A 26,297-nucleotide genomic window follows, 5' to 3' on the forward strand; every position below is an offset into this window, starting at 1 on the left:
GGTCCCACAGAGGCTGACCATGTAGACAAGGACTCCACAGACACTGGCAAGATACTCACAAACTCCACATAACCCAGCCATGTAGGCAGAACCCACAGACTCCTGCAGAATCCTTAGACTCCTATGTGGTATCTCCAGTAAGCCAAACCAAGTAGACAGACTTGATAGACCAAGCCGCATGTACAAAAACACTATAGACCCAAATCACATATGTTCAGTCCCTACACATTCCAAATGCGTAGATTCAGGCCCTAGAGAACTGGCATAAATACAGACCATAAAGACCTGTAGGGTCATAAAAATGTGGTTTCCACATATCTCTGATATGTAAATATGGGCCCCACATACCTCACTGCTTAGCCTAGGCCAACAGAACTTGGCCATATGATGTAGGTCTCTCAGACCATGACTGTGTGTAGATATGGCCCCACAAACACAAAACCCATGGTCCTTTGTTGTGTAGATGAAGAGCCTATGACCCTACATATTTAGCCAGAGTTCCCACAGACCTTGTATACATAGACACAAATCCCACAGACCTCAATCACCTAGACATGGTCTCTATCATCTTCGGCCATGGAAACCCTGGCCATGAAGACGGCCTCCACATTCCTGGTCCCATAGACAGGAACTCTACAGAAGATGGCTGCATATACAGGGACTCATCAGACCAAGTTGTGTGGACATGGCTCTACAGATTCACCACAGCTGAACAGATACAGTTGTAAGACATTAGTTTCATATACCTGGCCCCACAAACTCTTTTTTTTTAATTTAATTTTTTTTTTTTTTTTTTTTGGGTCCGGTCGTGGGGCCTGAACTCTGGGCCTGGGAGCTGTCCCTCAGCTCTTCAGCTCAAGGCTCACGCTTGAGCCACAGCGCCACTTCTGGCTTTTTTCTTTTTGCTTATGTGGTGCCGAGGAATCGAACCCGGGGCCTCAGGAATGCAAGGCAAGCGCTTTACCACTGAGCCACCTTCCCAGCCCCCCCACAAACTCTTGTGTGACAAAGATGCATGTGCTATGGACCCTAGACTTGTAGACATGATTATACAGACTCTAAGCACATAGACATGTACCCACACGCCCCAGCTATGTAGACATGTAGACATGTAGACGCCCTGACCATGTAGATTGAGACAACTTGGGTGTATTTCCATTTGTGTAGACCCACACCATGTAGATGTGGCTCCACTGACTTTAATGGTCTAGATACAGCAAACCAGATCCTGGCTGTGGAAACAAGGCTCCCCATACTGGCTGTGGTCAATGTGGTTCCTTAGAAACTGGCCCCATAGACTTTGGCTCTAAAGACTTTGGCTATGTAGATAAGGACCCCACAGGTACCATCCATATAGTGGCAGTCCCACAGAACCCATTCATGAAGATTCAAACAGACACAGGCTGTGTAAATGCAGCTCCCAGACCATGGCTATTTACACAAGGCTCCATAGACCTAACCATGCAGCCCCAAAAACTTAGGTCAAATAGCTACTTAGACATGGGTCAACAAATCCCACTGCCAGTATAATGGCTCCACAGCCCTTGGTTGAGTAGATGCATGCCTCATATACACTAGCATGAAGATGTGGATCCACAGACACTGGCTGCTAGGTAGCCTCACAGGTGCTGCCACATAAACATGGATCCACAGGTCCCAGCCACTGACGTACAGCACCACAGGCTCAGTACCTATACATAGCACTCCATAGACTATGAGAAGGTAGCTCAACAGACTCCAGGGTGTAGACCTGACCTGCATCCATGTAGCTCTATAAGCCCTAGAATGGTGTGCTTGTTTCCAAAGACGCAAACTGTGTAGACATGGCTCCAGAGATCCTGTGCATGTAGATGTATTCCCTCAAACTTACACTGTGAAGATGAGGTTCCACAGACTCAGGCTACCAAGATGCTTCATCTCAGGTCCTGGCCACAAAGGCAAGGGTCACATTGTGAACTGTGGTATAGGGCTGGAGACCCCGACCACAGTGTTGTGGGTCCCACGGAAACTATCCACATAGATGTTGTTCCACAGAACCTATCTATTTAGACAAAGGCCCACAGACATAAGTATACTTGTAGCTCACAGACCATGGCCGTGAAGACATGACTTCATAGACCCTAGCCTATCATAGACAACAGCTCAACTGGCCTTGGCTGAGTAGATGCATGCCTTTTAAAACCTGGCCACTTAGACATGATGTCACAGACTGCCTGTGTGGATGCAGCCCTACGGATGCCAGCCACTAGGTGGATTCATAGAACCACCTTCACGGAGCATAGACACAGCTTCATAGAGAAATGCTGGCCAAATGGTAATGAGATCCTGTCTGCATGCCCCGAATAAGAGAATAACAGGTGAGTGAACAGCTGAGGATCTACGCACAATTTTTCATAACTCTATTATGGGACATCTGAAGCCTGTTCAGTGTATGTGGCTGCATTTTCTTTTAATAAAAAGTTCAAATTGTTATATCTTTTGCCTATGTAAGGCATATTGGAACACTATCTAATCTTTTTATATTTCACCTGTAATCTCTATTCCTAAGCATATCCTTATGTTTTTTTTAAATTTAATTTTAATTTTAATTTTTTGTGAACATACTGTACAGAGGGGTTACAATTACATGGGCAGGGTAATACGTACATTTCTTATCAAGCATTGCAGCCTCCTCCATATCCTTATGTTTTTGAAGACAAAATGTGTTTCATAATGAGTCATTATATGAATATATGCACAACCATTTATGTCTGTAACTAGAGCTATATGAAGTCCTCCCTGCCATTCTCTCCTAATTCCCCCTTAATTGTCTCTCAAAAACTACAGGTTCCAGCCTCTCCGTCAGTTACAACCAGGTGAAGTATGGTCACCCATAACCATTATATTTGTGATAATTCACTATATTATATAATGCATTAGAATTTTTTACTTATGGTTTATTTTAATGATTAGAGCTATGAAAATATGGGGAAAGATCTGTCAAAGCAAGTTTCTCAGGAATTCTTTTTTATTAATTTACTTTAGTGTTATTATAGAAGTGATACATATTTGTATACATCAGGCAATAGATAGATTTCCTTTTGTACAGTGTCATCTGTTCCCTTATTCTCTCCCATTCCCTCCCTCCCATCTTGACCCACGAGTTGCATAGTTCACTTTCGTTAATGTCCAGTGCGCTCCGCTGCTGCATGTTTCCATCTTTTCTGTGCCCTCCTCCCACCCTGAATATGAATATACTGTGTATAAGGTAAAGAATATACATGTGAATTACTTTATATAAGGTAAAGAATACAGAGTCATCAGCAAAAGAGAAAACAAATTAAGGACAGAGTCCTTTGTTTCCATACCTTTGGGGTTCATTGCAGCATGTATATTATTTTATATACATATGAAAGGAGTGGCCCTGTGGCTCAAGTGGTAGAGCACTAGCCTTGAGCTGAAGAGCTGAAGGACAGCACCCAGGCTCAGAGTTCAAGCTCCACAACTGACAAAAAAAAAATAAAACAACAAAAAACAAAACAACAACAAAAAAACCAGAGTGGTTATATATGAAGGGGAGCTTGAGTATTACATCTTTGTAATTCTCTCCTAAGATTGTCCTCTTTCGGTTTCACTGCATGTGAGTATGTAGATTCCTGTGTAATTTGTCATATCCCAGTGCATTTTAGATCTAACTTCTGAATATCAGAGAGAACATGTGTCATTTCTCTCTCTGGTCTTGCCTTACCTCATTTAACATGATTTGTTCTAGTTCTGTCCATTTCCCTGCAAATGACATTATGTTGTTCTTTCTGGTGACTGTGTAAAATTCCATTGTATATAGGTACTACATTTTGGGGATCCACATATCTACTGTGGGACATCTGGGTTGTTTCCATATCTTGGTTATTGTGAATAGTATGGCAGTGAACATGGATGTACAGGTGTCCCTATCATATCCTGGTTCATGATGTTCAGGGTAGTTGCCTGGGAATGGTATGGCTAGGCCATAGGGAAGGTTTATGTTTAGTTTTTTGAGGAACCTCTTGACTGCTTCCAGAGTGGCTGTACGAGTTTACATTCCCACCAGCTGTGCAGTAGGGTTTCTTTTTCTCCACATCCCCACCAGCACTTGTGTGAATTTAAAATGTTGGCCAATCTAATTGAGGTGTAATGGAATCCAGGGGTTGTTTTGATTTACATTTCCCTTATAGCCAGGGATGATGAGCATTTCCTCATGTGTTTCTTTGCCATTCTTACCTCTTCTTCTGAGAAGTCTCCTCTTAGCTCCCTTGCCCATTTAGTAATTGGTGTATTAGGTTTGGAAGGGGTTAGTTTCTTGAGCTCCTTGTATATTTTGGATATTAGGCCTTTGTCTGATGTATTGCAAGTAAAAAATGTTCCCAATTAGTTGGCTATCTTTCTAGTTTAGTAACTATGCCCTTAGCTGTGCAGAAACTTTTTATTTTAGTGTAGTCCCACTTGTCAAGTCTCCCTCCTATCTTTTGTGTCCCTGGGACTTCAACACCAGTTGTTGAACAGGCTATGCTTTTTTCCCATTGACAGTCTTTTGCTCCTTTGTCAAATATCAGATACTGTAAGCATGTGGTTTTATTTCTGGGTCTTCTAATCTCTTCCATTGGTTGTTGGGTCTATTTTTGCACCAATACCAAACTGTTTTTGTTATTATGGTTTTATAGTAGAGTTTGAAATCTGGTATTATGATATCGCCTGCATTGCTTCTTTTGCCTACAGTTGCTTTGGCTATTCTAGGTCTTTTGTTGCTCCATATGAATTTTTTAAATTGTTTCTTCCTCCTAGGTAAAGAACATCATTGGGATTTTGATAGACATTGTATTGAATTTGTATATAATTTTTGGCAGTATGGCCATTTCACAATATTGATTCTACTTATCCATGATCATGGAAGGTCTTTCCATTTCCCTTTGTCCTCTTTGATTTCTTTCTTTAGATTTTTATAGTTTTCACTAAATAGGTCCTTTACATCTTGGGTTAGGTTAATTACTAGATTTGTGTATGTGTGTGTGTGTGTGTGTGTGTGTGTGTGTGTGTGAGTTGCTATTGCAAATGGAGTTGTTTTCATGATTTCCTTTTCTGCTTGTACATTATTGGCATACAGAAAGGCTACTGATTTTTGTGGGTTAATTTTGTATCCTGCTGAAGTTGTTGATCAGCTCTAGGAGTTTGTGGGTGGAGTTTTTTGGGTCTTTTAGATACAAAGTTTGCAAATCAGGGTAGTTTAATTTCTTCTTTCCTTATGTGGATCCCTTTTATGTCATTTTCTTGCCTTACTATTCTGGCTAAGAATTCCAGAACTATATTGAAGAGGAGTGGAGAAAGTGGACATCCTTGCCTTGTTCCTGATTTTAGGGGAAATAGTTTTAGTTTTCCCCTATTTAATATGATGGTGGCTGTTGGTCTGTCATATATAGCCTTTATTATTTTAAGGAATGTTCCTTCTATTTTTTGTTTCACCAAAGCTTTTAATAGCTTTTGTATTTTGTCAAAACTTTTTTTCTGAATTGAGATGGTCATGTGATTCTTGACCTTGGCTCTGTTAACATGATGAGTTACATTTATTGATTGTGTATGCTGTGCATACACAATGCACCTGCCGTGCATCTGTGATGTACAGCCTACTTGCTCATAATGTTTGAGTTTTTTGTTTCTGGATTCTGTTTGTTAATATTTTATCGAGGAACTTTGTATCCATCAGAGAAATTTATGGTTCCCTTTTTTTGTTGTATACCTACTTGGTTTTGGGATGAGTGTTTTGGGATTGGCTTCATAGAATGCGTTTGGAATTGCTCCTTCTGTTGCTACGGAAAGGCTTGAGGATTATTCGTATTAGTTCATCTTCAAAAGTTCTAGAATTCAGTGGTGAATCCACCTGGGCCTGGGCTTTTCCTTATTGGAAGACTTCCTTTATCTCAAGTTATTGACTTGTTACCTGGTTTGTATCTTCTTGGTTCAGTTTAGGCAGTTTGTATGTTTCTGAAAATTCATCTACTTCTGCTATGTTTTCCTTCTTTTATGAGTTTAGGTTTTGAAACTAGTTCTTTTTAATCATTTGAATTTCCTGGATGTTTGTTGTAATGTTTTCTGTGGTATTTCTCATCTTATTGATTTGAGTCTTCTCTCTCTTTTTTTTTTGTTACACTTGTAAGTGTTCTACCAATTTTATTAATTTTTTCAAAAGACCAGCCTTTTGTTTTATTGATTTTATATATAATTTTTTTTTTTTTAGTTTTTATTTCACTGATTTCTGCCCTAATCTTTGCTTTCTCTCTCCATCTAGTCATTTTAGGTTTTATTTGTTCTTGTTTTTCTAGCAGTTTTAGTTGCATCACAACGTCATTTACTTGAGCTGTTTCGGTTTCTGTGCACTTAGAGCTATAAAATTTCCCCTCAGCACTGCTTTTGCTGTATTCCCGAGTTTCTATTGTGATGTGTTTTCATTTTCACAAATTGTAAGAACTTTCTAATTTCTTCTGTGATCCAGGTGTTATTCAGTAGTGTGTTATTAACTTTCCATGTGTTTGAGTGCTTTCTTTATACACACACACACACACACACACACATATAACTGTAAAAATACTGTACAGAGGGGTTACAGTTACATGAGTAAGGTAATGAGTACATTTCCTATCAAGCATTATTTCCTCCTCCTTTGTTTTTTCCCTACCATCCCTTCCGTCCCCACCTCCCCAACTCCTCCCTCCCCCCGCCAAGTTGTAAAGTTCATTTCAACATAATGTCTTGTACATCTTATTGCTACAATGGGTCAACCTCTATCCTTATTTCAGCATTTTGTTATTTCCCTTCCCTTCCCCAAATTAGAAAAAAATGTATATACAAGATGCAGGGCACCAAAATCAAATACAGTGGAAACAGGGGTTATATCACAGGGAAGGAACATACAAAAGAAACAAAAGTCCCCTCTGTATAATATTTTCACAGTAAAAAACTTATGTTAAAAAAAGAAACAAAGTAATCACATAGTACATTTTAAATACATTAAAAACAATAGCAAGAAAGAAAAAAACCACTTGTGTCCCTATCTTGGGGTTCATTTCATTTAGCATCATCTTATATGGTCAAATGTACATAGCTTTTGACCTTTTCTGCTTGTCCTAGACATATTGTTTGAGTGCTTTCTGCAGTATGTTTTGTTTTTGAGAACTAGTTTGATTCTACTGTTGTCAGGTAGGATGCAAGGAATTATGCCAATCTTCTTGTATTTGCTTAGGTTTTTTTGTGTGTCCTATGATATGGTCAGTTTTGGAGAATGTTCCATGGGCTGCTGAGAAGAATGTGGATTGGGTCGTTGTTGAGTAGAAAACTGTAGATGTCAGTTATGTCCATTTGGGATATGGTGTCATTTAGTTCAGAGGCTTCTTTATTTCTCTTTAGTTTGGCTGACCTGTCCTTTGGTGAGAGCAGGGTATTAAAATTTCCCATTATTATTGTGTTTGGGTCTATCCTGTCCTGTAAGTCCAAAAGTGTATGTTTAACATATTTTGGTGCTCCATTATTTAGTGCATAGATATTGACCACTGTGATTTCCTCTTCATGGATCATTCCCTTTATTAGTATGTAATGACCTCCCATGTGCTGATTTTAATGAAAGGTCTCTTGCTATTTAAGGCTAATGTTTTTACTATGATGTGTCTAGAAGTGTTTCTTCTTGGATCCTGTCTACTGGGAGTTCTATATGCTTCTGTTAGGTGATTGAGATTTTTTTCTTCTTAAGAGTGGGGAACTTCTCTTTTATTATTTTACTGAATAGGTTTTTCAGTGCCTTTTAATATTGAATTCTTCCTCCTTGTCAATCCCAATTTTTGTGTAAATCCAATTTCTTGGCTGAGTCTGCCAATTCTTGGATTTCCTTTTGGTAAGTTTTGAGTGTTCCATATCTTTGACTTTTTGTTCTAACTCCTGTTTTATCCTCAACTCCTGATATTCTTTTTTCCATTTCACTTATTCTGATACCTATGGATGCCACTGTGGATTGCACTGTGGAAAGTGAACCTTTTATGCTTCAGAGATCAGTTCTCATAGTGTTAATTTTGTCTTTTAATGAGGTATATAGCATTTCTATTTTTATCTCTGGAATCTTTCGGGAGCCCACTCTTCTCTCTCACTGGATTGTTGTTGGTGTTTTGATTTGGTTTGTTCGTGAGTTTTTTAATGTTTTGTTGTGATTTATACATTTGAGTTTAGGGATTGTTAGAGCATGGCCTGAACTTGGCTTGTTCATGACAGACAGGTGGCAGCTGGTGCTTGGCCTGGGACAGCTCACACTGGGTGGACTAGCCCATACTGTGTCCCTGGGCATGTGTTTGACCCTGGGCTAGCTGAGAGGAACTTGGTCCAGTCTACAGCGGTGGCTAGAAGGCTGGATTCGGGCTTCTGGAATGTCATGCACTTTGGAAGGTATGGGCTCTCACAGGTACACAGTAATTTGTCTGCACTTGGGCCCTGGGTTTGCCTCACAGGTGGTTGGCACTTGTCCATTGGCTTGTGAACATGCTTTTTGTTCACCCTGGGCCAGTGAGCTCTCTGTTGGCAGCCAGGCACTAGGTCCATTTGTGGGGTAGCTATGAAGGCTAACTTCAGGCCTACAAAATGAGTGAGTCTTCAGAGGGGGCAGGCGCCTGTTGTTATACAGGGTTTTGTCTGTTCTGTTTTCAGACAGGCCCAGTTTCCCTGCCCAATGCCAGGGGTGTGGAGGATTCAGGGTCCTAGTGCACACCCTGGAAGCCAACAGGTGGGGTGATTAAAAGAACAAAAAACAAACAAAAACTTCTCAATGTTTTTAATAAATTTTATCAGTTAGGAAGAGTTAGAAAGTTATAGAATCAGCAATGAAGTCAACAGTATCTCTATAAACCTCTCCTCCATTGTGATATAAAAGTGCAGAACTCTAAAAAGGGGAGGAAAGTGGATTCATGTGACCACATTGACAGATGGTTATGGATCCAAAGCTAGTCAGACAAGGTCTCATATACCTTGTTAGTAGAGGTGACTCTACTCTACATGAGGAATATCTTGCAGGAATATTTTCTACACACTAATAATGATCTACCTCAATATTTTTATCTCAGTATAAAATATAAGTAGGAAGTGGTGCTGTGGCTCAAGTGGTAGAGCACTAGCTTTGAGCTGAAGAGCTCAGGGATAGGTCCCAGGCCCAGAGTTCAAGCCCCATGACCAATAAAAAAGAAAGAAAGAAAAGAAAACTCCATGTATCAAAATACCTAACATGAAAATTCTCTAAATTTCATCCCAACTATAATCAGTAAGTTAAGTATTCTAAACACAGAGTATGTAATAATGATAACCCCTCATATATTATTAGCTGAGTTATAATCTTGTCCTACGATATATGGCTATTTTCAACTGTATATTACTTAATGGGTCAAAATAACATTTTTGTTTTATATATTAGCATGCTTTGAAATAAATAATAAACATATTTGTGTGAAGACAGGGAAGTTGAAATGATTCTTTTTACCTAAGTTAGAAGCTACTGTCAACTTACATAAATGTCAGCAGTAAATAAAACATAAAGAAGTTTCCTTGCCTTAAGTAAGTTATATCTAAAGAAATGTTAACTAGAGTGTAGTTATGGAGGTGGGAGGGAAGGAGTGGTAGAGGAAAAACAAAGGAGGAGATAACAATGCTTGATAGGAAATGTACTCATTACCTTGCTCATGTAACTGTAACCCCTCTGTACAGTATTTTTACAATACAAAAATGTATTAAAAATAAAAAAGAAAATGTTAACTGGACTACACTATCATTCACTAGTATACAGAGCAACCATAATGCATATGGAAATATCACTATTATGCACAGACAAATTCAATAACCTAGAAATAAATGTGTGAATTTATTTGATTCCATTGAAAATAGTTAAATGGTGAAGTTATTTGAGTAATTTTAAGTGCCACTTCCATTTCTGAAAAAAGTTGTGGTCATAATCATTAAAAAATTGAAAACCCAGGGGCTGGGAATGTGGCTCAATGGTAGAGTGATTGCCTAGAATTCATGAAGCCCTGAGTTCGATTCCTCAGTACCACATAAATAAAAAAGGTCAGAAGTGGTGCTGTGGCTCAAGTGGTAGATTACTAACCTTGAGCAAAAGAAGCTCAGGGACAGAGCCCCAGTCCTGAGTTCAAGCTCCAGGAATGGAAAAAAAAATTAAATCCCAAACTTCTGTAGAAAAATATTTGTTTTTTTAGAGGGTTGTTAATATACTTTCAACAGGAACTTCAGGTCTGCTACATGCATTGAAAAAAATGGGCTAGTCTCAGGTAACTTGGAAAATTAGATTCGACATCTTAAGTTGTTTATATTATCAGTATGATTTCTTAACACAATCACTGGGTTTGAGGTGCAGAGCAATATGAACCTCATGGCATATAACTAAGTTTGAGTTTTTAAAATTTATTTTCTCTCTCTTTTCTCTCTTTCTCTCTCTCTGTCTATCTCTGTCTCTGTCTCTCTCTGTCTCTCTCTCTCTCTTTTCTCTCTCTGATCCCTTGGAACTTAAGAGGCTGGGGTTCAGCTAACTGGGAAAATGAGCTTCTTATACCCTTGACTACTGATTTCAATGTGTCCAATGAAACCCCCAAACTCACTCAGTTTCAGATAAGGAGCAATGTGAAGTTCACAGTGTTTCACTGGGTTCAAGTATTTACAACAATTCTTTCAGAGAGTTTCCAACTCCAAGGGTCTATTGAAGCATTCAGGTAACAATAGCTTATAAATCCTAAATCATTGGTGTTCTCAAATGAACTCTTAAAATCACACTTGGTTTGAGGTGTTGAATTAATGACACTCACGCAGCTTATCTGGGTTGAAGTTTTCAGAATAGCTCTTTGGAGAGGCTTTGAATGCAGTGGCCCCTATGAAGCAAACAGACCATCAGGTTTTAAACCCTTACATGGTCATGTCAGCTGAATGAATTCTTGCTCAGTCACTTATTTTCAGGTGCTGAGCAGTGTGAACCTCACAGCTTTTCACTGGGTTGAAGTTTTCATAAGAGCTGTCTTGGAACATGTCCTCAAAGGGCTGGTTAAAGCTAGCTGGGACTATCAGCTTCTAAGGCCTCAACGGCCGTTTGGCGAATGCATTCTGTCCAAGTTACAATTTGAGGTGTTGAGCAATATGAACCTGACAGAGTTTCACTGGGTTGACATTTCAGAACAGCTCATTAGGACTGCCTTGATCTAAATGGGCCTGTTTCAGTGACCTCCCAGTGATCTCTCACCAATGGGGCTGGTTTTGGATAACTGGAAATATTAGCCTCAAAATCCTAAAGTCCTGATTTCAGCTCAGTGAAATCCAACAATTCAATCATAGGTGCAGAGCAATGCGAACTTCACAGTGTTTCACTGGACAGCTATTTTGCATGTACTGCTTTGTACTCAGTGGGCCAGTTTCAGGTAACTGGGAATAACATCTTCTATAGCCTAATAACCTGTTGCTATTAGGTGAAAGAATGCTCACTAACTCACAGTTTGAGGTGCTGAGCAATAGGAACCTGATAGGCTTTCAACAGGTTGAAATTTTTTTTTTTTTGGGTCAGTCATGGGGCTTGAACTCTGGGCCTGGGCACTGTCCCTCAGCTCTTAAGCTAAAGGTGAGCACACTACCACTTGAGCCACAGTGATACTTCCCATTTTCTGGTAGTTAATTGTAGGTAAGAGTCTCATGGACTTTGCTGCCTGGGCTGGCTTTGAAATGCGATCCTCAGATCTCAGCCTCCTGAATAGCTAGGGTTACAGGCATAAGCCACAGGCACCCGGCAAGCCTGATTGAAAATTTCAGAACAGCAGTTTAGGTTAAATGGGCTGATTTCAGTGAACATGGAATATCAGCTTAAATCTTGTAATCCTAGCTACTCAGGAGGTTGAGATCTGAGGATCGCGGTTCAAAGCCAGCCTGGGCAAGAAAGTCCATGAGACTCTTATCTCCAATAAACCACCAGAAAACCGGAAGTGGCACTGTAGCTCAAGTGGTAGAGCGCTAGCCTTGAGCTGAAGAGCTGAGGGACAGGGCCCAGGCCCAGAGTTCAAGCCCCACGACTGACAAAAAAAAAAAAAAGTTCAGAAAGGAAATACCTGTTTTACCACAAAATATTTTTCCTGGATAAAAAAAAAAGTACAGCTCTGTTATCAACTGTACCACCAGACTGTGCTTTCTTCTTCTTCTACCAGTAGAAGCAAGAGCCAGAGATAGCTCTTCAGTTTCTTATACTTACTGTTCCAAGTATGGAGAAGAAATCAGAATAGAAACTCTGCTGTATTAAATAAGAACAAACTTTTCTCTCTGAACACCTCAGCTGCTCATGCTGGGACACAACCACCTATTTATGTGAAGCAGGAACACAACATTACCCAGGCAAGGATGCCTGTACAAAAAAATAAAATAAGAGTCCGGGCGCTGGTGGCTCACGCCTGTAATCCTAGCTACCCAGGAGGCTGAGTCTGAGAATCACGGTTCAAAGCCAGCCCGGGCAGGAAAGTCCGTGAGACTCTTATCTCCAATTAACCACCAGAAAACAAAAAGTGGCACTGTGGCTCAAGTGGTAGACTGCTCAACTTAAGCTGAAGAGCTGAGGGACAGTGCCCATGCCCAGAGTTCAAACCCCCTGGCCTAAATAAATAAATAACGATCAAGCAGCCTCACTGCCATGAGTAAGAACAGTGAGCACTTTCCCTATTTTGCTGAAGCTGTCACACAGGAAGGCAGAAATATCTGGATACTTTAGGCACAGAGATGACTGCTCTCGTTTACTATCCAGTGAGGGTCATGGTTGGGCCGTAAACACATGTGAGGAGCCATTCCTACCAGCAGCATATGTCTTGGCCTCTTTTATGGAAATAAATAAATTCCAAAGGGACTCTGATCTTCCAAAGGGACTCTGATTTCCCTGACTGCCTCTGCAGGATTTCAAATAAATCCATGACTATCAGAGATGAAAGAAATTTCAGCTTACAAAATTGTCAGTATGAAATTTACTTTTAATAAGAGCTGGGTACATGGCTCAGACTGTAGTTTGTCTAGCAACTTCAAATTCCTGAGTTCAAACCCCAATACTTTCAAAAGTATTCATTTTTAAAATATTGTGAAAAAAGAAAAACTATGAGATGAATGTAAAGATTCAACTTCTCAAGAATGAAGGGAGAGCTGGAGGAACACCACATATGCAATGGAGCACATTATTCCATAACAGAAAAAATGTAAAATATCTCCTATATTTAAGAAATTTATCATGCAAGGGAACCATCTAACTTCAGGAAAAATACTGTCTTCCATGCAAATATAAGATGATGAATGCAACACAAGAGAGATTAAATGGATCCTGTCTAGTTATATTTCAATAAAAAAACAAGTATCAGCCATAACATTTCTGTGGAGGTATTCTAAGGTATTTAAAATTCTACCTCATATTTTATTCTTTATAGTCAGAAAAATCAAGCAAATGAAACAATAGACTTTCTATCAAGAAGATTATTTTCTGACATGGACACAAGATGTCTTTAGTAGGGGACAAAGCCTTTTCTAAGTTGAGTCCAGAGTCCTAGCAATTAATTAAGAAATCATTAACTCCCTGAGAGAGTTCATTCACAGTATCAATATTTTGGATCAATTTCAAGCTGATAGCCTTTCAGGATGTTCTATAAAGTTTTCATAGTAAAAGTTTAACACTGAAAAGAACTCATGTTAAAGAAATTAAAGTAATAAAGTGTGTCTGTAGCTGCAGATCAATTTTTTTTGTACAGGTATCCTTGCCTGGGTAATGTGTTTCTGCTTCACATAAATAGGTGGTTGTGTCCCAGCATGCGCAGCTGAGGTGTTCAGAGAGAAAAGTTTGTTCTTATTCAATACAGCAGAGTTTCTATTCTGATTTTTTCTCCATACTTGGAACAGTAAGTATAAGAAACTGAAGAGCTACCTCTGGCTCTTGCTTCTACTGGTAGAAGAAGAAGAAAGCACAGTCTGGTGGTACAGTTGATAACAGAGCTGTCGCCCTCCTGGACACACAGGAAAGATTGGATACTCCTATAGCTGCTCTCCTCTGCTCACACTTGTGCAAGAGGAAAAGTTGGATAAGGTCATCAGTCTTAGGCAGATTATGCATTTTTTTTTTTCTGGAATAGTTTCAGGCCATCTGGAATAGGCCAGTGTGTGCCTCAGATTTCTGGTGAATGTTACAGAATCCCTTTGTCCTAATTTAGAATTAAAATTATAGAATTTAATATATGCAATTTTATGTTTTTATAACACATTCATAGATTTGCATATATCAAACGTAGTCACATTTTTGTAATATAAAGTATTTTAGTATTACTCATTCCTCATATAATTTCCAATTCCTTTATCATCATATTTGCATTTCTCTTGCACTTGATTTCAGTCAACTTTTTCTTTTTTGGTATTTGGAATTTAGAGTGAAAGTTCTAATACAAATAAGTGATAGAGCTAGAACTCCAATCCAAGGAATTGGTGACAAGAATTTGGCCACACTGTTTCTCCTAAAGGAGATGTTGACAACCTTGAAAAATTCCAATCAGAGTTAAGCAAAAATACCAAGTAGTAGAGTTTTTGGTTACTAGTGGGAAGCACTTAATTCAGTCCACAGCACAACCACCACCAACAAAATTTAACCTACAAAGGGTAAGTTTCCTATCGTAGGTACTCAACCAGATTCATATGATGTGTAACATTTTGGAGACTGGAAGACACATTCTGCAATAATAGTCAAGATTATCCACAATTAAAACTAACAATATTCTTCTTGAGATATATTTTGCAATTTATATACCAGATTTGTTTTTAGTGGTAATGGAGTTTCAACTCAGGGCTGCACATTTATTAAGCAAGGCACTACCACTTAACCATATCTCTAGTCCTAATTCATGGTTAAATTTTTTTTTATTGCAAAGATACTGTATAGAGTGGTTATAGTTACATGAGTAAAGTAATGAGTACATTTCCTGTGGAGATTGTTACCCTCTCCTTTGCTTTCCCCTTAGTATCCCTTTCCTCCCCACCTCCCCAATACTCCCTGCCCCAAAGTTATAAAGTTCATTTTCAACATAGTGTCTTGTATGTCTCATTGTTACAATGGGTCAACCTGTATCCTTGTTTCAGCATTTTGTTATTTCCCTTCCCCTTCTCAAATTAGAAAAATGTATATACAAGATGTAGGGCACCAGAATCAAATACAGTGACAACAGGGATTATACCATGAGCAAAGGACATACAAAGAAACAAAAAATCACATAGTACATTAAAAAAACAGCAACAAAGAAAAAAACCTCTTGTATCCGTAGTTTTCTTGGGGTTCATTTTGCTTAGCATCATCTTATATGGTCATATGTACATAGCTTTTGACTTTTTCTGCTTGTCTGGTAAGATTATCCTAGACATATCCTAGACTAGTTATTGTAAATAAGGGAAACCATGGGACCTGTGTTTCTTTGGGCCTGGCTTACTTCACTGAATAAGATTTTTTCTAAGTCTTTCCATTTCCTAACAAATGGGGTGGTGTCATTTTTTTCTGATGGAAGCATACAGTTCATACAATTCATATAGGTATATGTGTATATATAAATATGTATGCGTATATCACATTTTCTTGATCCATTCATCTACTGAGGGACATCTGGGTTGGTTTGTATCTTAGCTATGGTGAATAATGCTGCGATAAACATAGTTTTTCTGGTAGCTTTAGTATGGCCTTGTTTGTGATCATTTGGGTAAATGCCCAGATTGCTGGGTTGTAGGGGAGCTCTGTGTAGTCATTTGAGGAACTTCCATACTGCTTTTCAGGGTGGTTGAACAAGTTTACAATCCCACCAACAGTGTAATAGGGTCCCTTTTGGCCATCATGGTTTTTATTTTTTTATTTTTTTACCCCCTCCATTGTTTTCCCCCTACCATCCCCTCCCTCCCTCCCTTCCCCGAGGTTCTTTTTTTTTTTTTTGATTGTGATTAAGTGATTACATAATTTCCAGAAATTCACAGTATTGTGGAATAATGATGCTCATTTAAAGTCACAAGTTCATTCTAACTTTCCTGGAGCAAATTGACTATCACAGTCTGTAATATATAATGGTGTTCACATGTTATATACCATATATGTGATCAGCAGCATGGGGATATTTAGTAGTGGTTTGACCAGATGAGTGGGAGTTCTTTGTTTCTTAAGTCCTGTTAGTTTTGTCATATCACCTAACATTTTGGATTTAGCATCCACTATGGTTTTTATTTTTAAAGATGGAGTCAGTTATTCTTTCTGCTTAGGCATATGACTGAATGCCAGTCTGCCTATATAAGTTATTATCACTAAAGAACTCCAAAAAGGACAAAATATTTCACTTGAACACTAGGTGGCAATACTTCAATTAAGAATTGTTTTCTATCTAGACTTAGAGGCTCTGCATCTCAAGGAAAGAAAACAGACAGTTTTCACAAGCTGGTGATATTTAATCACACATATTTAAAGTGAGGTCCTTCTCTGGCACAGCCAGAGAATCAGTGCAAAACATTGCATTTTTAATGTTTATGACTTCTTGGATATCATTTCTGAAGTGGCTAAGGAATTGTTCTTTTTATTGATGAATTATTTTTTTTATTTCACAAACTTCTTTATATATTCTGCTTTTCAGTCTTTTTTGTTTGTTTGTTTAGAAATATACATTACAGAGCCAGGTGGAAATATGGTTCCTGAAGTCTGAAAATCATTTGAGGCCAGAATTCAAGGATCAAGGATATAGCAATTCTCCATCTCTTAAAAGAAAGGAAATATACATCTGTACACACACACACACACACACACACACACACACACACACACACACACACACATTTCATGTAGATAAGTGATATTGGTGAATTTTCCACCTTCTAAAGAGAGATAAAATTTTCATTTTCTAGAGAGATTTTTCATAGTAGACTCTTGGTAAGTTATCCTTCCTGATGTCAGACTTACAAACTTTCCCCTCAGCCTTCCAAATAACTGGGACTACAGGCATGTACCCCTGGTGACTGCCTGGTTGAAGAGTAATTAACAGAGCCTACCTATCTGTTTGTCTGTCTGTCTGTCTATCTATCTATCTATCTCAAAGGAATTCAGTTTGGAGATTTTTTTCTTTAAACACTTTAAAATCACATTATTTATTGGCTTTGTTTCTAATGAGTAGTCAGACTTTAATTTTAAGGTTTTTCAAAAAAGAGCATATGCATGAACTTTGTTTGTTTGTTTGTTTGTTTATTTGTTTTGGGTCCGGTCGTGGGGCCTGATCTCTGGGCCTGGGCGCTGTCCCTCAGCTCTTCAGCTCAAGGCTAGCGCTCTACCACTTGAGCCACAGCGCCACTTCCGGCTTTTTTCTTTTTGCGTATGTGGTGCTGGGGAATCGAACCCAGGGCCTCAGGCATGCAAGGCAAGCGCTCTACCACTGAGCTACCTTCCCAGCCCTGCATGAACTTTCTTTGATGCTTGTGAAAATTTTGTTGATGGTGTTTTTCACTAAAACAAGTTCTCCAAATTTAGATTTTCCTGCCTTTTATACTGCCAAGATCAGAGTGGTAGATATACAGGATTGCTTATTTAATTTCATTGAATTCCATAATGCAGTTCTCCTAACTTGTTTTGTGGAAAATCAAATATATCAACAGGTAGAGGTACATTTTATGATCAAGAAGATTAGGATATAGGCCATAGAACAGATAATTACAAAAACTAGCTACTGAGAAAACTGAGATTGAAGGATCTCAATTAAAAGCCAACTTGTGTAGGAATGTACCTGAAACTTATCTCCAATTAAACAGTAAAAAAATCCAGAAGCAGAGCTGTGTCTCAAGGAGTAGAGCACCAGCCTTGAATAAAAAAGCTAGGATGTCAGTGCCAAAGTCCTGAGTTCAGGTCCCAGCACAGGCATTAAAAAACAAACAAACAAACAAACAACCTCCCCCCTCCAACAAAACAGCTAGCCAGGCACTGGTGGCTCATGCCTGTAGATAGTTAGGAAGCTGAGATCTGAGGATTGCAGTTCAAAGCCAGATCGTGGTTCAAAGCCAGCCTGGGCATAAAAGTCCCATGAGACTATCATCTCCAATTAACTGCTCAAAAACCAGAAGTGGCTCTCTGGCTCAAGTGGTAGAGCACTTACCTTGAGCAAGAAGAGCTCAAGGACAGTGCTCAGGGCCTGATTTCAAGCCTCACGACCAGCAAACAAAACAAAACAGAACAGAACTCAAACAGCTAAAGATAGTATAAAGGGCTTACAATTTACCATGTCCATGTTAAGTGTCCCTTGCTTCTAGATTAGAATCACCCCTTTTGTCACTACCCTCTAGCCTGTGGGTGCTCTCCCTCATACTTATTTCATTTCCTTTATCACATATGTACATTGAGTATTCTTGCTTAAACTTTTTGAACTATTAACAGATAGTATAATAAGATGACTATCAGGAAGCTTAAACATGAGTTGATGTTATACATCATTATATCCCAGTAAACTACAGGATTTCAATGGATAGTGTGAAACATCTAGAAGCGTCATGAACACATCCATTTGTTTGGAAAAGGAACTCGTCATCCTGTTTAGGGGAGAAGGTTAGAAAGTTAGTGCAAGAAGCATGTTTATATTAATGGCTTTCTTTGAATTTTGAGTGTGAACATCAGACAAGTTAACAAGCAGGTGTTGTAGTAGCTTTGAACTGTCTCTACCTATATTTCCTAGAACATGTTTTCCTGAGTTGTTCAGCTTAACCATAAAGGAAAGTGTACATGACTTAGAAGGTCAGTGTAATATAGTAATTAGGTCAAATATACTCTGTAAGATCCCTGTTCCACTAAGCAAAAGGAAAGAAATGTAAATATCATCTGAGGTAGAAGAAGTAATTGTATTGTCAAAGCTCATAGAATTCACAAACTTTTATAGACCATGATCACAAACTTTATAGATCATGATATTGACAATTTGTCTTGTGAAGGTTAAAATGTATGTGTGACTTTAAGTATCATTATTCCACAATACTGTAAAATATGTGAAATTTATGTAATCACCTAATCTCAATTTTAAAAAAAAGCAAAGAAAAGTGAGAGAAGGGATGGGTTAGGAGCGATGGGTGACAAAGTTGTCAGACACCTTGTATTCATATACTGTTTTGTAGAATGGGAACTTCTTTGTATGACTACTTAAAGATAATTTTTCTTAAAACGATCCCTGTTCGAGGCCTGGGCAGCTCCAAATTGTTGCTACTGATCTGCTAGCTGGTCTTGCATCCCAATTTCTTCACCTCCCACATCCCCTCCCCTTCACATTCATCTCAGTCTACATTACTCCATGTGGTTATGGTTTTCTCTTATTACCTGACAGAAAGCCTAAGGGGAAAGAATTAGGAAATGGTTTTCAATGCATGTCTAAATAAATGTACCCAGATACCCTGTGACCATCTTTCAGTAAAATTGACCCTTTAAATTATAGAGACTTTAGACAACTATCCATATGTTCTCTGTGATCTCCTTTTTACTAAAATAAGATAATGTTGTTCCTGATATCTGTGTCTAGATGTGGTGAAAGCAGCTTTTACTTAGAAATAAATCCTCTGATCTAGACCACAGATTAGGAAGCCACGACCAAGTCTATCTCCTCTGGATCTGTAGGTGGCCAGCTCAGCTGGCTCCTTCTGTGGGGAGTCATGCTAAGCCAGCTCCTGAGTTTTGTTCAGCTTTTCCTATCACCTCAAACACTGGATTCCTAAGAGCACAGAAGTACCTTACTGAATCTTCCAGCTGCAAGGCTGAGATGGTAAAGCCGATGGAGTTAGATAGTGATAGAGAAGTGACCACTGCTTGCATTCTAAATAGCAGACAGCTTACGAATAGGGAAGCTTATCTCTCCACTGGGAAGTTGCTTACACCAAAAAAGATAGTGTGAGCATCCATCAGTTTCACCCGAATAGTCTAGGAGGACTCCTTCCCCTTCTTTTTCTCCAAATAAAAAGAAAGATAAAACAAGCTGTCAAAGGTCTCTTTCAAAAGTAGTATGGAGGTTCCTCAAAAGATTCCACATAGAGCTCCCCTATGACCCAGCAATCCCACTTTTGGGCATTTACTCAAATGATCACAAACAAAACCACACTAAAGCTACCAGCACAACTATGTTTATTGCATCATTATTTACCATAGCTAAGATATGGAACCAACCCCAGATGCCCCTCAGTAGATGAATGGATCAAGAAAATGTGGTATATATACACAATGGAATTCTATGTCTCCATCAGAAAGAATGACATTTCCCCATTTGTTAGGAAATGGAAAGACTTGGAAAAAATTATATTAAGTGAAGTAAGCCAGGCCTAAAGAAACATAGGTCCCATGGTTTCTCTTATTTGCAATAACTAGTATATGTCTGAGACAAGCAGAAATGGTCAGATAAGTTGATGTTAAGTGAAATGAACTCCAAGATAAGGATTCAAATGTTTTTTCTTTCTTGCTATTGTTTCTAACATATTTATAAGATATTTCTTTGTTCCTTTGTATGTTCCTCCCTCATAGTATAACCCATTTTCACTGCATTTGATGTTGGTATAATTTGTTGAGGGGAAGGGAAAAAACATTGTTTAAATAGGGATATGGGTGGACCCATTGCAACAATGTGATGTACAAGATGTTATATCAGAAATGAACTTTACAACTTCGGTGTGGGGGAGGGGGAGGAGGAGGGGAAGTGGGGGGAGATGGGAAGGGATAGGAAGGGGAAACAAAGGAGGAGGCAACAATGCTTGATAAGAAATGCACTCATTACTTGCCCATGTAATTGTAACCCCTCTCTATGGTATTTTCACACACACACACGCACACACACACACACACACACGCGCACACACACACACACACACACACACACACACAAAGATGCCTTTCAATCCATGAGTGCATAGTTTAAATTTATTCTCAGCATTTGAAAATTTGTTTTGAGGTTCACAGATCTTTGAACAAGTCCAAAGTAATATCCACAAGGCTTCTCAACTACCAAAAGCTAACGAAGCTCCTCAAGGATAGCTCTGATGTGAAGACACCTGGCCCCTCTTGTCTTGCCACTACCTTTCCTGGGACCCCATCTGGAATAATAAATTCTGCTAGTATTTGGTCCCTGCATTCTCAATCTGCTTTTTTAAAGTTTGTTTCTTCTAGATTGGAGTCCCACAAACTACAAATAATCATAAAAACTGAGCCTCATGTAGACTGTCCTCTGGATTTTTACTCTGGTATTCTGTAACAGCATATAAACCACATCCTGTTCCTCTAATATCCTTGCAGGAGGATCTTCGATTTGCCACTCCCCCTCTTCCCCCAGCTTCTCCCTACCCCTAGTCCAGCAGGAACATCTGTGAACCTAAAGCTACCAATAAATAAAGCCTTTTTAAAAAAAAGTCTGTTTGTTTTTAAATCAATTGTCCTTGATATGAAATTCTATTGCCAGATTAGTGTGCAATGAGGTTCCAGGGAGAAGGTCTCTTGAAGGGAGGAGGCCTCTGCCTGCCCCCTTGATGTTGTCTTTAAAAAAAAAAAAGAAATTGAGGAAACATCAAGGTAGTTTATGAGGCTGGGCCCTGGTGGCTTATACCTGTAATCCTAGCTACTCAGGAGGCTGAAATTTGAAGATCCTGGTTTGAAGCCAGCCAGGCCATGAAAGTCTGTTAAGACTCTTATCTACAATTAACCATCAAAAAGACTACCAGAAGTGGAATTGTGGCTCAACGTGGTAGAGTGCTAGCCTTGAGCTAGAAAGCTCAGGGACAGTGCCCAGGCCTTAAGTTCAAGCCCCAAGATGGACCAAAAAGTAAAAAAAAGGAAAAGGAAAGAAAGAAAAGAAGGAAGGAAGGAAGGAAGGAAAAGAAGGAAGGAAGGAAAACACAAGGAAGAAAAAAGAAAAAAAAAAGCAAGTTTACGAGTAAAGCAAAGATAGAGAGGTAATACACACCTAGACTTGGGTATATGCATATCTGATCAGGTACAATGAGTGTTTAATATCTCTGGTATTTATGTTGAAAAAAAGTAGGTTGTAGTGTTGGTTCAACTTCACCCTAGGATAAATGTTTCCTTTTGTTCTCATACCTAGTACATTTATCAACTGAGATCAGAGACGTTAAGACTGAACAACTTGTTAAAACTTTGGTCATAGATGCCTGTACCTCTCTTAAAAAAAAAGTTATCTTCAAGACCAGTATCTGTCCTTGACATGAGTAAAACTTTTAAACAAATTTTGTGTCAAGAGGAGTCACTTCTCCAAGTGTTTGTCTTTCTAGAATGAGTATCTTCCTTTGTGATATCCTTGCTTATTTCAGACAAGCTGGCAAGGTCAGAGAGAGAGAGAGAGAGAGAGAGAGAGAGGAGAGAGCGAGCAGTTTTTTTTTTCTTTTTAGTTATACTGCAGCTTCTGAGGGAATTTTAAGACTAAAAGCAGTACTGGGAAGGTGGCTCAGTGGTAGAGTGCTTGCCTTGCATGCATAAGGCCCTGGGTTTGATTCCTCGGCACCACATAAGCAGAAAAAGGCTGAAGTGGTGCTGTGGCTCAAGTGGTAGAGCACTAGCCTTGAGCTGAAGAGCTGAGGGACAGTCCATGGCCAACAACAACAACAAAAAAGACTAAAAGCAAAGGAAATCGTGCTCTTGTGATTTTTCATAGCTCTACTAATACAATGTTGACCTCTGAATTCCTGGTTATTTCCCATGCTTCTTTTTTCCTGACCAACCCTGCCTCAGTTTGAAGGGCTTAACATGTTATGAAACCCATCCCAGACTTTTAAAGTTTACCTCCTACCTATACCCCCTTAATTATTTTATTTTATTTTTATTGTTTGATGGTTCTTGGGGGTAAACTCAGGGCCTTGTTCTTGCTTGCTAGGCATGTTGCTGAAGCTATGTATCTCTCCCTTTTAAACTTAATTTTAGGGATAGGGCCTTGTATTTTTGCCAGGGCTGTCCTGGATTGTAATACCCAGTCACTGAATGAGGGATAACTTTTTCAGGTTTTAACATAAAAATCACAGATATTTTAAATCTACACATGAAAATCAATTAAGATGTTCCTGTCCCCCTGCCCCCACACCCCCTCACCCCCAAAAAAAAAGAATCTCTCAAGTTTTAGCAAGGATTTATTTTAGTATAAAAAGAAATGGAAAAAGGGAGAATTATTCCTGCTCTCCACACAGGAAATAGAAGTCAAGATTCAAAATGGCTACTCTTATCTGTAGTTTTTACTATTTTCTTTTCTTTTTTTGTCGGTCGTGGGGCTTGAACTCTGGGACTGGCACTGTCCCTCAGCTCTTCAGCTCAAGGCGAGTGCTCTACCACTTGAGCCACGCCACAGTGCCACTTCTGGTTTTCTAGTGCTTTATTTGAGATGAGTCTCATGGACTTTCTTGCCTGGGCTGGCTTTGAACCAAGATCCTCAGATCTCAGCCTCCTGAGTAGCTAGGATTACAGGTGTGGGACACCGGCGCCGGGCAGTTTTTATTATATCTGAGGTGGGAAAACAAACATGATCAAGTCATCTAGCAGTCCCTAATCATTAGACAATCATTCTGGGTGGCTAAGATGGGTGCTGTTTGCTACCTGGGTGGCTAAGATGGTGCTGTTTGCTACCTGCTGCTTTGAAAGTCTGGTTTTTACTTCTTGGTTATGACCTTTAAGTCTGCCTGCCTGCCTGCCTGTCTGTCTGTCTGTCTGTCTGTCTGTCTCTCCCTCTTCCTCTCCCTCTCTCTCTTTCTCATCTCTTCCCAACTCCCCCGACTCCCCTTTGCCCTGCAATGGGTGTTATTAGGGATTGAACCTAGGGCCTCAAGCCCTCTCTTGCTCAGCTTTCTGCAGCTAGAATGCTATTGTTTGAGCCACACTCCAGTCTAACATTTGGCTAGTATATTGGAGTTGGCATCTCACAGCCTTTTCTGCTCAGGCTGGCTTAGAAGTTTCAGCCTCCAGGTTTCCACCTCCTGATAGCTAGAATGACAAGCATAAGCCTCTAGTGCCCAGCCCTTTTGATATTTAATTTTATTTTCCTTTCTCCTCATCTACCTATCCTACCTCACTCCTATTTAGTTTCCCACATAGGTGGGATGATAGGTGTGTACTTCCATGCTCAGCTATTGGATCTCCCAGAGTTTTTGCCAAGGCTGTCCTAGAACCATGATCCTCCCAATCTTTGTTCCCTGAATACCTGGGATTACAGGTGTGAGGCGCTGCTATCAGTTCTGATTTCTATTTCCTTTCATTCTTCCTCATGATGCTCCTTCACCTGAGTAACTTGTCCCCTGGGTCCTTGCTGAGATGTCACATTCTCCTGTGACTTCTCTTCTTCTGATGAGTTAGCAACCCTTTAGATTATATTCTCTACTGTACTTCCATCCAGAGAGTATTGCTTTGCAAATCCCCACAAAACCATGCTGTTCTTGTTCATTTCTTCTCAAAGACCTTGCCATTTCTTCAGACAAGTTAAAAGAAATATTTCTCCAGCCAAGCAGAGGCTCAAGTCTGTAACTCTAGCTACTTGGAAGGAAGGGATTATGGGATCAAGGTTTGAGGCCAGGAAAAGAGAAGAAAGTTCATGGCGTTCTACCTTAATCAGTGGCTGGGTATGGTGGCACACATCTGTTATCCCAGCTAGGAGAGAAGTGCAGTGTCTGGAGGCAGTGGCACCAGTCAAGCCCAGCAACATGGAGAAGCATAAGTAGGAGGATGGAAGTCCAATCCAGTCTAGGCATAAATAAAGATATTACCTTGAAAATAATCAATAGAAAAAGGGGCTGACAACATGGCTCAAAGCTCAAATAGTAGAGTGCCTTCACAGCAAGAGTGAGACTCAATCCCTAGTTTCAAATCCTTGAGTTTCAATCCCTAATGTCACCCCTCCCCACAAAAGAAGGCAAAGAGAGGAAAGAAGGAAGGAAAGGAGAAAGGAAGGAAGGAAGGAAAGGAGGGAGGGAGGGAGGGAGGGAGGGAGTAAGGAAGGAAGGAAGGAAGGAAGGAAGGAAGGAAGGAAGGAAGGAAGGAAGGAAGGAAGGGAGGGAGGGAGGGAGGGAGGGAGGGAGGGAGGGAGGGAGGAAGGAAGGAAGGAAGGAAAGAACTTACAAGCTGTTTTTTTCTAGGCTCATGAATTAACTAGTAACAGGATAAAGGCTAGGCATCCTAGAACTGCCCATTTTGTATGTACGTCCTTTGAGCCATACTCTCCTGGAAAGGACTTTCCTGCTAGTCTCAAAAGCACAAGGCCCTGAGTTCAAACTCTAGTACTTCAAAAAAAAGAAAAGAAAGAAAACAACAAAAATCCTTTCATAATGATATACACAAGCTTCAGAAAGGTAGCTTCCTTGAGCTGGGAGTAGAAGTGGTAAGAATGGGACAGGGGACAATCAGGAAGCATCAATGTCTTTTGTAATATTTTTCTCATAAAGGAAGTGAAGATATAAGTTTTGATATGTTATTCTCTATATGTTGTGCCCCTAAAATGTGTTAAGAAAAAAAATACCACACAACCAGGCACTGGTGGTTCACATCTATAGTCTTTTTTTTTTTTTTTTTTTTTTTTGGGTCCGGTCGTGGGGCCTGAACTCTGGGCCTGGACCCTGTCCTTCAGCTCTTCAGCTCAAGGCTAGTGCTCTACCACTTGAGCCACAGCGTCACTTCCAGCTTTTTTCTTTTTGCTTTATGTAGTGCTGAGGAATCGAACCCAGGGCCTTGAGCATGCAAGGCAAGCGCTTTACCACTGAGCCACCTTCCCAGCCCTCACATCTATAATCCTAATTTAGGAGGCTGACATTAAAAGATTGAGGATCTAAGGATTGAGGTTCAAATCTTATCTCTAAATATAACCACTAAAAGCCAGAGTGGAGGTGTGGCTCAAATGTTGCAATGATAGCCATAAGCAAAAAAGCCAAGCAAGCATGTGCCTATTATCCCAACAGTGGGGACACTAAGGTAAGGCTAGGGGACACTAAACCTTGAACTGCCTTGAGAAGTTTGAATGAAGTTAGCCAGGAATGTACATGTGTCTCAAACAAAAAACAAAGCTGTGTGCCAATGGTTCATGTCTATAATCCTAGTTACTCACAAGGCTGGGATCTGATCACAGTTCAAAGCCAGCTGGGGTAGAAAAGTCCATGAGATTCTTATCTCCAGTTAACTCGCAGAAAGCCAGGGGTGGAAGTATGGCTCAAATAGCAGAGCACCAATTCCGAGTAAAAAAGCTAAGGGACAGTGCATAGGCCTT

At 39.7% G+C, this 26,297-nt stretch overlaps 1 pseudogene; it reads left to right on the forward strand.

Moving 5' to 3' along the window:
* Nucleotides 1–554: 554 nt before the first annotated feature.
* LOC122107903 overlaps nucleotides 555–26,297 on the forward strand; it is a 54,219-nt pseudogene continuing 28,476 nt past the window's right edge.

The sequence above is a fragment of the Dipodomys spectabilis genome, unplaced genomic scaffold, assembly GCF_019054845.1.
Source record: "Dipodomys spectabilis isolate Male_0828 unplaced genomic scaffold, ASM1905484v1 ptg000054l, whole genome shotgun sequence".
NCBI classification, from domain to species: domain Eukaryota; kingdom Metazoa; phylum Chordata; class Mammalia; order Rodentia; family Heteromyidae; genus Dipodomys; species Dipodomys spectabilis.